This window comes from Chanos chanos, chromosome 12 (genome assembly GCF_902362185.1).
Source record: "Chanos chanos chromosome 12, fChaCha1.1, whole genome shotgun sequence".
NCBI classification, from domain to species: domain Eukaryota; kingdom Metazoa; phylum Chordata; class Actinopteri; order Gonorynchiformes; family Chanidae; genus Chanos; species Chanos chanos.
The window spans coordinates 19,906,491-19,919,493 of NC_044506.1; the positions used below are offsets into that span (position 1 = coordinate 19,906,491).

Genomic DNA, 13,003 nt, shown 5'->3' on the forward strand with positions numbered 1-13,003 from the left:
GTTGCTATTGACTACATTGTTCGAAAGCCATTGGAAGTTCATATGAGAATAATTACAAATAAATAAAAGAACAGATGATTGATTACATGTTAAAATATGATGCCATATATTACATTTGAAGCCAAACCTGCAATAAATACATACGACCTGTAATAGTAAAAAATTAGGGGATTTAATTGATGGTAAAATTTAATTGCTGTATTTACATTGTGTATATCTGAACATGTTAAAAGCAAGCATAGTGTTGATTATGCTTTTGTATGTTTCAGTTCAGTCTTGGTGTTAGTGTAACCTGGGCTTACGAGAAGCATGAACGGGGCCCCGACGCTTCTGGAGACACGTAGAGCAGAGTCAAGGATGATGTGCAATAGAGCTGGGGCCGTCTGAAATGTTGTTTGCGTATACTGTCTATTTGCTGTTTTCAGCCTCGTTAGTGCAGTAGGTAGTGCACCAGTCTCATAATCTGAAGGTTGTGAGTTCAACCCTAACATGGGGTACAGCCTTTTAACATAAACCCATTTGGGTGGCTGCCCAACAGCTTGGCAATATTAAAAGGCTTCGAGGTTGCAGCTCTCAGGTGTACCTCACGGCTTTCCTGAGGTGATGGAACAGACAATAATGGAATGCGTAATTAAGTGTTGAGCATACCTGACAAGCGATATTAGCATTCGGTCTAATAGTCACAATGAACTATTAAGTGTAATTTATCTAGACCATTCGCTCAAGAATGCATTATGCCTCATGTCAAACTGCATCAGGTGGGAAGGTGCAGAGGCTCTATCAGTCAAGAGGCAACTCTTCCTGAAGGCAAGTGTTGCTGGTTTGTGGAGGTGTAAGTCTACACCAAGGGCCTCTAGTGGGGAATCTTCTGCCAGGTAGCAGTAATCCTCTTTGTGGCCTCTTTTCCGTGGATAAGCGTGTCTGGTGTTCGGGTAGCCTGGGGGTTGGGATCCAGGGCCATGACTCGGCAATCTTTCCCCCAGGCCTCAACACTCTTCCCTAGGTCAGTATGGATGGCTGCTGGGAGTGTGAACATCATGTGGAAGGTCTTGCATAAGATGCACTAACTTAGTGGAGCAGAAAAGTGGGAGCTGCACAGCACTGCCACAGCAGGCCATGATGAAATAGCTGTTCAGATTCCCAGTGATGCGTTCTCATCTAAAAGGAGCTCTTCGATGTGGTCTGGACCTATGAAGGGTCCCTGCATTGGCCCCCATGGGCTCCCACTGGCCCCAATCCAAACATGCCCAACAGCCTGACGCTAGGCAAAAAACTGGATTTGGGACCTACACGTGTAGCATAGACCATTTCATCAACGTTTCATCCAGCTAGGCAATAATCATCTGAGAGTTCTGACAATTCTTGGAGCAGGATATCCTTTATTCTGGGCAGCGTTTTCCTGATAACCTGGGGTTATGTGAAGCTTGGACTCGGCTCTATGCCTCTGGAGTCTATGAAGCAAAGAGTCAGGGATGTCATGCAACAGAAATGGGGCCATTGCAAATATTTTTTACATAAAAACAGAAATATTGCAGAAATGTTGTTTGTGTGTACTGCCCCTCTCATGTTTTCAGCCTCGTTGGCGCAGTAGGTAGCGCGTCAGTCTCATAATCTGAAGGTTGTGAGTTCAATCCTCACACGGGGCACAGCCTTTTATCATAAACCCATTGGTTAAAGGCACCATTTGGGTTGCTGCCCAGCAGCTTATCGACATTAGAAAACTGTGAGACTGCCAGACGCTTTCTTGAGGTGCTGGAACCCACAATAACAGCCCTGAAGCTCAAGGATCTCGGCGTTGGTGGTATAGAGGCAAGCGTGAGTTCACAGAACGCTGGCTTTCCTGACATGACTGAACCAACAATAACAGCCTGGGAGCTCACCAGTGGCTGCGTTGGTGGTATAGTGGTGAGCATAGCTGCCTTCCAAGCAGTTGACCCGGGTTCGATTCCCGGCCAACGCAGTACATCTTTATTCCCTGCACCCTTTGAGGCTTGTGTTTGGCAACCAACACCAGCTTTGGCAGCTCAGGCAGAGTGGCTATAATCACAATGGGCTTGTCGCCCTAAGGAACATAAGTCTGGGGGCTGTTCCAGAAAGCAGGTTTAGTGAAAACTCGTAGTTAGTTCACTCAGAGTAAGTAGTAAACATCCTAATAGAAAATCTCTATGGCTTCATTCTCGTAGCAAAGCAAAGCCGAAGGGCTCTTCTTATAGGAGGTTTAATTTAACTGAAGTTAACTAGAGTTTTCACTGAACCCACTTTCTGGAACACCTCCCTGCTGTGCCAAGCTTGCAACGCATGTTTAGAGAGCCCATCAAGGAGACGCAGAGCGCCTTTGCTGGATGTGTATTCTGGTTCTTCCTGACACTGAAGTTGGCCCAGTAACTTATTATGCCCCAGGTCAAACTGCATCAAGCAGGAAGGTGCAGAGGTCCTGAGTTACGCTTTCACAGCAAAAAACCACTCTTCCTGGAGGTAGGAGTTGCTGGCTTGTGGGCATTCCGCAAGTCAGCATCCAAGGCCTCCACAGGGCAGTCGTCCCCTCAGGAATTAGAACTCTACCCTGGAACAGTGTGGATGGCCAACCCTTCTTAAGAAGAAATTTGTTCTTAAACCCCCACTTGTAAGAGCCAATAGGAACAAGTTGATTAATAATAATTTAGTTAAAAAGAATTAAAAATTGGCAATGATAATTTCATTATAATTTATAAGGTTTATATTAGTTAGCATAATTTAATAATGTGCAAATGATAAAAACGTTTCTGTATTTTGGACTTTTGATTATACAAATATGACATCACTGTTTAATAGTAACACTGATTGGACGTCATTTTAGTTAGTTTGCAGTTTTCTGACCGTGCATTTGACGGTATAATTTTATGATTTCAAGTAAACATTTAAAAAGAAAGTTATCTTATCTTGTCTTGTGTTACAAAGACTGTTTGTTATACTCCAAAAAGTGGTACTGTTACGAGGAAGAAGAAGGAAACGGAGCGACACTAAACCACTTACACAGTTTTCTGACATTCGCCAGTGTTTTCTTACTTGAGATTTGTTCTTAGGTAAGAACAGAATCTACGCACACTCAAGAGCACCCTTATGCACATTTAAGTGCTGACATATTGGTGCAAAATAATTGTTTGTTGTGTTTTCTTCAATTCTACAGTTGTATAATATTATTACTATTTTTATCATTTATAATATTTTTTAAATAATTATTTTCATTTTACAAGGCATTATGGTATTTTAATATAAATAAACACGTCACTACACTTCACGTAACACTCCAGAGTGTAGTGCATATTTATTCATACTTTTGCACAATGAACAAAAAGAGCATTATGAGAATATAACAGTTGATAGAAACTTTAATAAGTGAGCAGTAGTTTTGCATACACTACTTATGGGTTATCCCATCTGAAACCAGACAGGTTGTAAAGCAGGTATGAGAGAATCAGTCAGTTTTACTTTTACATTTGGGTAAATATTAAAATACCTGGACAGAGCAGATGCAGCCATTGTAGCCTTCGCTCCTGTCTGCTACTGTACGGGCGTTGCATTGAACCATTAGTTCATTAACATACTGTAATGACTCACTAGCAACACAGAGTTAACACTAAAAGTTTCCCTCCAGTAACAAAACCTTCGTTGTCCCTGTAAGTGTTATGAAATTAATAGAAGTGCTAATGAGTTGGAAAGTGTTAATATGCGCTTTAACTGCTAGTTCTATGAGTTTGAGTGTAGTCATAAAGTATTGTCTTGGTGTGGTCAAGGAATAATAACTAAACATGGGCTTACAAATTCACACGCTCACGAGCATTTGTAATGAAGTGGTGGCTGCCACAGACGTTCAAGTGTTTCATGGACCTGCTGAGTGTATGAGTGAAAGGGTTATTGTTTTAACTTTGCGTGCTCCCTTAACGGAAATGTATGAGAAGAACTACATGAAACTGATTTGTCCCTCTCACACTGAACATTTTTGCAGGTATGAAAGTTTTCTCAGTTTTATTTTTCTGCTTGTATTTTCTGTATTACTACTTAATGCCTGAGGACATTGCTGTTTAGAACTCCGCATGCCTTTGTCTGTTTGCCTTTATGATTACTTCCACTATGCGATCAGACACTTTATATGTATGGCAAAATAATTTTTTATTTTCCTATGCTGTAGTATTCGGTTAAATGATCTATAACCCCTTCTCAGTCTGTGAGAAGCTTCTGTGAAAGAGAAATGTATGAGAAGAACTAAATGAAACTGATTTGTCCCTCTCTCACTGAATATTTTTGCAGTAAAATATCTGAAGGTAAAGCAGTGGTGTTGCTCAGTTATTTCCTGTGGTGGAGTGAGTGCAGGACCGCTGCAATAACACACTAGAGTTTTCCACATGAAGTTGAAAAAGTGTTTTGGTAAAATATGTTGGGTAGCCAGTGTTCTCTGATGATCAGGATCTTGCAAAAGCTAATGAGTATGGAAGTGACTGCAACCTAACCGCAGCATCACTAAAGCAAGCAGAAAGACATTATATTAAGACAAGATATTTTGATGTTACCCTGTTTTGGACAATGTGTTTCATTTCCCAAAGTGTTTCTCTGACCATGTGTGACGTAAGTAGACTTTGACGTAATGCAATGACATAAAGCGGCGTAGCTGTTCTCACTGCCCTCACTGCAGAAGCATGACATGAGAGAAAGAGCAAACAGGTTACAAACGCAGGTCACGAATGATGTGTATTGGTTACGTAATTCGTTGGGTTGTGAAGCAGGTGATATGTTACTGTAGGCTGTTTTTCCATGTTTTGGTTGTTCTAACAGCTGAAAGTGAGAGCAAATGTGACATTGATGGAAAGAGAAAGACTCTGGGCACTTGGAATGTGAGTTATGTGTATTATTCATGTTTATACGGCAGACTGACAAGGTAAGATATAAAAGTGGCCCGTGTTCAGAGAAGAAAACCCGGAAGGGAAAGTGTGATTCCTGATATAGTTCTGTTTTAGCAGTAGAAAGAAAATTAGTTCAAGCAAGAGAAAGGCAAAGCCATAAAACAAATTCTACACATGAACGTGCGCTGCGCCTCCCCACGTTTCAGCCACTTCAGGCTTATTCCAGTCATCCTGCCTCAGACAAGCTGTCTGACACCATTAACACAAATCCATACCTCAGGTAAAGCTCTAACCCTGCACGTCGGACCACAAATGGCCATTGGGCCATTCGCTTGGGTTTTGACGCGCTTGTGCTCCAACTCAGCACTCATCTGAGAGTTTTGACGCTCCTTACGGCAACATGTCATTCAGATGGGGAGCTTTTTTTCAGGATAACCTAGGCTCACTAGAGGCATGAATCCAGCTACTACACAGCTTTCCTGAAGTGATAGACCCGACAATGCCAGCCTTGGAGCGTGCCAGTTTCAGTATTGGTGGTACAGTGGTGAGTGTAGCTGCCTTCCTAGCAGCTGACCTGGGTTTGATTCCAAGCCAACGCAGTTCATGTTTATTCACCAACCAACACCAGCTTTGGCAGCTCAGACACAATGCTGATCATCACACTGGGTTTGTTGCCCCAGGGAACATAGACAAGCTTGCAACGCACGTTTAGAGAGCCCGTCAAGGTCACAGGGCTAGCAAAGCAGGCCCCCCGAGGGCCTTCTTCCAAAAAGAACGTAATGCTAAATCAATGGGAAAACGTTTTCGTAGTATAGGAGAACATTCCACACTGTTTATGTGAATAATGTTAATCAATTTAAAGCCAATATGCCTTTTCTTTTTTTTCCCCTTTTCCAGTGCAAGAAAAGATACCCATAATGTTTATCATGCAGTGTGTGTATACTTTAACTGGGCAGACTTGCAACAGTTTTAATGACTGTGTTAACCAAAAAAAAAAAAGGTCAAAGCAGCTGGTCATCTTTTTCAGATGTCACAGGTTTCTCCATCGTCATTTCAGGACACTGCTCCTCTCCTACAGAATCCTATTAAAAGTAACACGTTTAATAAATGTTTGGTAAAGAGGGTTTAGTGAGAAAGAATAAGCTGCTTTTTAATTGAGTGGATTGCCAGCATCTGTCTAAGATCAGAGACGTGTATTACTTTCATACAAGCCACAGCCTGTTATTAAAACTACCAGGAGGATGCGATGGTGAGAAAATCTGTGTATGGACGCCATCTGGCAGAAGGTATCTCGCTCACAGTATGCAGGCTTTCTCTGCCAGGGCGTGTAGCTGCTTCTTCCCCCAAGCTCTCAGGCTTCTCAACACCCTGCTGCCCACCACCACCACCAAATCTGACTCAATAAATAGGACTCAAAGTTACAGCTGCTTTTCTGGACTGACGTTATCACTACACTCACTGGACTCACTTACCGCTCTTCTGCTGTCTGTCTTATATGATTTATAGTCTAATGTCATGTTCAAACATCATATTACACTTAACCATATTACGTGCTGCTAGGTGGGTGTTGCTGATTTCGGGTTTAGTTATTCCAACAATTTTTGCACATTATGTACTTAACCTATGCTGCACATATTCTTACAGTCTCTAGATTACATTTCATACTGTCCCACGTGTTTATTGTGCATTTACTCTATACTGTGTGCGTTCACTCTGTAACTGTCCTGCGTATGTACTGTATTGTGTTGTGCCTGCACTTGTCATGTCCAGGTGGCACTATGTGTCACTAGTCTTGCACTGTCTTGTTTACTCACGCTGTGTGTATTTCTGTGTACACTGACACTGTGTGTGTGTGTGTGTGTGTGTGTAAGTTGCATGTCGGTCCAGGGAAGTATTCTTTTGTTCCACTGTATACTTGTATATAAGTGAGATGGCAACAATGTTTTCTTGACTTGGCATGAGGATGTGTAGGTGGATAATGTATGTTGATTGTATGTTTACGCTGGGTTACACTGTGGGAGCAATTAGCGGGCAAGGTGATTGCACTGTACATGATAACTCAGCTTCATTATGAGAATCTGTGTAAATTCTGTTTACATGCTTTTGTATCACATCAGACAGTTAGCTGTGATGGGCCAGATTCACTTCCCTATGGGCAGTGATGTATTATGATGTGTTTTTCCCCTGGTATTTTCCATCCCTCATAATTTTGACCAATATGTTTATCCTGCTTTTCAAGAAAAGTGGTCTTGCATGTGAAGTCTTGAGGGTTTTTTTTTTTTTTCTTCTGTTTTTGGTGTTTGGTCCTGTCCCTATTTTTTTTTTCTTCATGCATCTGCCTTTCTCTGTGTGCTTAGCTCTTGCAGATGAGATGGGAACTCTTTCAGTTAACTTTTTTTCAAACACAAACACATTTTTTTTATGGTGGGGGGGGGAATTCTTCTGCTTGTGTGGAATGGAGTGAAGTGATTCCTTGCATTCACTATTCTCTGCATTTTCTGCTGTTTTTTTTTGTTTTTGTTTTTGCTGAAGTTCAAGTCTTGTTCTATTTATTTAAGAGTTTATTTATTTAATGAGAACCTGTAAACTGAAGCCTACTGCCTCTCCATGTCCTGCGGTGTGTAACCTGCTTACTGAGAAGGTGGATGCCTTGGTGGGTGGAGTGGTACAGCAAACATGACTCACGCACACACACACACACACACACACACACACACACACACACACACACACACACAGCTGCTGTGGTCAGGGCTGTAGTGTTGTACTTGTAAATGGACTAAGGCGTGCCAAAAGAGATCTAAATGTTAGCATAGTAATTACAGAGGGAGGAAAGAGACAGAGAGGAAGCGATGGACAGGGGCAGAGCAGGAAAAGGACGAATTGGTACAGAAAGCCACAGGGACAAAGACTTCCTTACACTCATATGGTACTGAAAAAGAGATAAAACTGTAAGTGTCGAAGAGACAGAGGCCCTGGCCAATGAAAGACACAGAGAGTAGAGATAAAGGAGAGACATGTCTGACATATCTGAGATCAGAAAAGTAAAAGTACAAAAAGTCGACTAGTTGACTCAAATGAGTAGAAAAGGAGAGAGAGAGAGGCACACTGAGGAAAAAGAGAAGGATAAAAGCGGAGAGGAAGGAGTAGAGATTAAGAACCGCATGTCCCAACCACATTCTGAGAGACTATAATTTGGAGTCTCCCAGAATAGTGAGTAAACGAGTAGGAGGAGGCACAGAGCAACATAAACTCTTTAGGAACATGCAACACACAGAGACGCCACATCACACCACAGACCCACACTCAGTACATACACTGAAATAACACACACACATATGGATAATAAAAAAAAAAACACAAATATTAGCATACACAAAGTTTTTTCAACCAGCATAAACATGACACTAAAACCCGATCAAAGTAATAATGAATGACAGATTCACATGTAAGCCAAAATATCCATCTTGGAAAAAATGAGAGACAAGGTCAAAAAGACGTTTTTATTTGATCATAACTGATCAATACATGGAGTAACACAAGCCTAGCTGATTTATTTTTATTTTATTTGTATGACACGTCTCAGAGTAGTCACTGTTACAAAGTGACACACCAGCTGACAGCTGAGCACTGACCCTAATGCAGTGCTTGTTTAGCTTATCGGCCTTCACTGATGGATCTTTCTTTTGGTTTTGGTTTTGCTATGAATGACCTTGGGAACGAGTGGAAAATATACCCGAAAGAGGAGGTGAAAGGAAAAAGGGAAGGGAGAAAATGGCACCAGATCTCTGAGCACAAGGTGGCAGCACTGGGACAACAATATGCAACTCTGTTAGAAATTGTAAAAAGGGCTGCAGGGTTTTTTTATGGTCACACCAACTTCCTGTGTGAGTTAAATCAGAAATTGTGAAAACCATTTATATATACACATATTACACGGCTTTGTTGAAAACACGATTCTGACTGGTCAATTACGGCATTCTACGGTCTGTTATTTCTAAATAGCAGACCGCTGCTATGGACTATTTTTTTTAGCGGAAGCAATAAAATAATTTTTAAATCAATAAAATAATTTTTAAATCAATATTTTGTCAAATTATTGATTTCGTTAGTGAGTAGCCGTGTACTATGCGGGATACTGTACAGCGAGCCGGTCATCATTGCGAAATAAACCCCTTCACGATGATTCAAGAACCCACCGCTTTGCGTTGGGGTCCTGCATGACCCTGTCTGGGTTTATTACACGATGATCGGATCGCTGTACATTATCCCTTATGTGTGTGTGTGTGTATTTCGGCCTTTACGTCGATAAAGGTACTAGATTAAATACTCATCATAAACATTATGAACTTCTCTTTGTATAAAGGATGAACACAAACCACACTGATGTCAGATTTATAAATAATATTTCCCTTTTATCTTCTAAATAAATTTAAATAAAATGTATTGCTGTTATGTCTCTTTCTCTCTCTTTTTTTTCCACATTATCCTCAAACGTTCAACTAAAATAAGGTGCTTGGAATACATGAACGAATTCACACACACATAGTGTGAGCCTGCACATACGCACACACACACACACACTAACTCAACAACGGACGGCAACAAACCCAAAATTAAACAAAATAAAATGTTGCAAACCTGTGTAGAAGCTTGTGAGTGTTATGACCTAAAATTTGGTAGTACCTGTTTCTGCAGTGTTCTTTCGAGCCTTAGCTCTCTCTTACAATCGTTGCAGCCTGTCCTTAAGCAAGATGGTGAGGTGTATTCATAGGATGTTGATCCAGCGGTGTCAAAGGAGTTTTGAGCATTTGACGGGTAGCCCGAAGTGCTATCTGGCTAATTGTCTCTTAGTTTCCAGATCAGAGACGAAGGTGACTCGACCCAGTCGTATCGGATGTGCACGTAAAAGTCAACTAAAACGTCGTTCACCTCCTCAGTGAACGGGTAACGACTTGGCTAATGAATTAGCTTGGTACACTTGTGAAAACACTCATCTATTCAATATGAAGATTCTACCAGCAATTTACGAGTAAACACCATTCAAATCTTCCTCACAATCATCGAGTATATAATCATAAAGGAACTAACACATTAGAACACATAAATAATACAAGACATGGTTCATACGAAAAGTTTTAGAATTAGCTTCTCGTTGACCCTCTTAACTGGTGCTCGTATGCGCGGTTTATCGTGAACATCCGTCATATCGAAGTATAATAAACACGTTTCGAAATAAACCTTTTTAATCATGAGAAAATCCACGAGCTACAACAATAAGGCAATGAACTTTCGCATACTAATCATTTTAACAATGCTCAAATGTATTTTTACCTAGGCTACATATGAATTATCGTTGAGAGTCACTGCCCCCAGGTGAGTGCACGGTGTGTGGTGCTTGGGAAGTGAATGGAGTGACAGCATTCATATAAGCCTCAATCTGCAAATTTATGACAGAGTTGTTAGTAAGTGTCTGAAGTAGAAGTGTCGAAATATCAGCCAATTAACCTATACCTGCTAAAATCAACTGAAGGATGAATCGCATTCATTGTTTTCATTAGCCTAAATAGATTCATCAAACATGATTTGTATAACTACACAAACTGTTATTTTGTTTGTCTTGGAATAAGAAAACTCAAGACATGATTGCCTTTGGGTTATTTTACTTTTAGATGGATAGCAATAACTTCTAAAGAACGTAAAGCCACATTTAAGTGCAAACCATGAATGGATCACAAATACATAGCAATAACTTCACAGAAAGTTAAAAATAAATAATATTCATAGATTGTGAAAATTACAGATGCATGATAATGAGCAAATCAATTAATATGTGTTTTTACTGCGCTTTTATGCATCAGTTCACACTCTCTGCTCTTTTCCTACTCATGCCTACAAAGACATCTCACACAAATGAAGAAAACTGAAGAAAACTACAGGCAATTCTGGGGGTATATTGCCTGCCCAGAATGCTACGTGAAACCAGTCTAGCTGTTGCAATGTTGTCGTTTTGCTTTACTCACAATGTCCCATCCCTTTCCAGGGGCATGATTCTCTGTAGCCGAATATTTCACTGTTTTTGAGAGAATGAGCTCAGCGTGTCTCGACCTGATGTGCTTGGCTCAAACTCAGCTGAACGCTCCACATCAGACTGATCATCCTCAATTTCAGTGTCACTTTTATCACCCTCTGTCAAACTCTAACTCGTCTGAATTGTACAGGATTTCTTATGCGGCCCCGTGGCGTCTCAGTATGCTTCGAGCACCTTCCTCGCGTGTGGCGTCATCATGCAAGTTCCACTGGCTTCCTGTTAGTGCTTGTATTCAGTTTAAGATTCTGGTCTTTACCTGCTCACGCACTACTACTTTACCCTGTACAAAAAAAACTTTTAATGTATCAGTTCTGGTACTTTGTCATGGAAAGGTTCCATACTTAATGGTGACATATTATTTGTCTTCTTCTACACAACATTAATGCACTTATTGTAAGTTGTTCTGGATAAGAGCATCTGTTAAATAATCTAAACTCGAACTGTAAATTGTCTTGTTGTCTTGTTATGAATGACATCCTTCCTGAGAGGAATTATGTATCAATTCCATTATTACATTACAATAAAAATATTGAAATTCACAATTCTTCAGTCACATTCAAATATTAAAATTCACAATTCTTCAGTCACATTCATAATACCAGTATCAAACAGTTCAATTTAACATATCTGTGAAACAAAAAAGCAGAAAGATAAGAATTTGAACCGAACATTTTTTGATAGGTCTGGAGGAGAGAAAAAAGATGATATATACATGATTCACTGGTTATATAGCCACATCATTTAATGACAAAAGAGATGAGTGTTTTATGTTGTTGTGGAAGTCTGTGTTGTTGGTGAAATATACAGAACTCTAAATGGATCAAAAAAAAAACCATCCATCTGGAGTACTGATGAATGTTATCAGCGTTACAATGTCAAAATGGGTGAACATTCCCCTTAAATGATCTGTATCACAGAGGGTTTGTGCATAGCACCGTTATTGATTATTATACAAGCGTTTATTTTTAGCTTATCTGTAAATCTACTCCATGAGCCCCCCTCTTCAAACTGCACTGCCTCCCATAATTCTTCGAATGACAAATATGAAAGTGTATTAACACAGTATTAATGGACTGAATCATTTGTCGTGTGTTTTATGTAACACGGTGGCCATCTCTCCCAGTGCTGGCTATCGCACTGACTTCACTGAGCAAATCTTTAGCCAAACGATTCTCATATCTGTAGCCTAACACATCTACAAGACAGTGCTGCTAACACCGCCCTTGACTGGTTAACCTCTGTTACACTCATTCCCCCTTAACACTCCTTCCCCATTCATAGCACAAATGTGATGAGCTGGTCTTGAACTGCTGATGTCAGGGCATGGAATCAGACACCCTAGCAGGTGAGCTAAGAACTCAGAGTCACTGGGGCTCTTGAGTGAAAGGGGTTCACTGGCACTGCCTTTGACTGGTTCACATCCCCTACATCTGCATTGCCCTCGAAGCTATCCAGTCTGGCTTCGGTTTTTAAATGGAACCATTACGTGAGATTGGCTTAGGCATGGATGGGTGCACTCAATAGTGTTGTGTCCTGCATCTGGGTTTCACAGTTCAAATTCTAGCTGGTCACACTTATTGACTATGGTCAGGGGTGCAGGGAAACATGGCTGACTGACTCTGGGTGTGTGTCAGACAGGGTCGTCCCTCTCATGGTTCGTTTATGGTCAGTGCCAGGCACTTGTACAGATGGGGGTGTTGTTACATGAATAGTGCTCTACTCCAAAGGCAGTATGCCACTGGTGACATCAGACATCCAACTGAGAGCTGTGATATTTTCTGCTGCAGCCATGTTTTGAAAGGAGGGGCACTGCAACTTGTTAAAAAAAGAAAAAAAAGAAAAGGAAAAGGAAAGTAGAGAGCAAAAGGAAAGCCGTCTGATTTACCATGTTGAGGACTATCCAGTCTCAGAACACAGCTGTCTTGGAAGGGTTCTGGAGGATGATTTGGCCCTTCCTGGTTGTTCCTGGCCCTTCCTAGATGTCCATAGAGCTCATGTAACAACGGTCTCAAATGATGTAGATGTTTTTTCATAG

The 13,003-nt window shown here is 40.9% G+C and overlaps 2 non-coding genes across 2 annotated transcripts; both read left to right on the plus strand.

Annotated features, from left to right (window-relative positions):
* Positions 1 to 1,573: 1,573 nt before the first annotated feature.
* trnam-cau (transfer RNA methionine (anticodon CAU)) lies at positions 1,574 to 1,646 on the plus strand. Its single transcript has one exon. It is a non-coding gene; the product is annotated as a tRNA-Met (tRNA).
* Positions 1,647 to 1,888: 242 nt separating this feature from the next.
* trnag-ucc (transfer RNA glycine (anticodon UCC)) lies at positions 1,889 to 1,960 on the plus strand. The gene has a single exon. It is a non-coding gene; the product is annotated as a tRNA-Gly (tRNA).
* Positions 1,961 to 13,003: the final 11,043 nt, after the last annotated feature.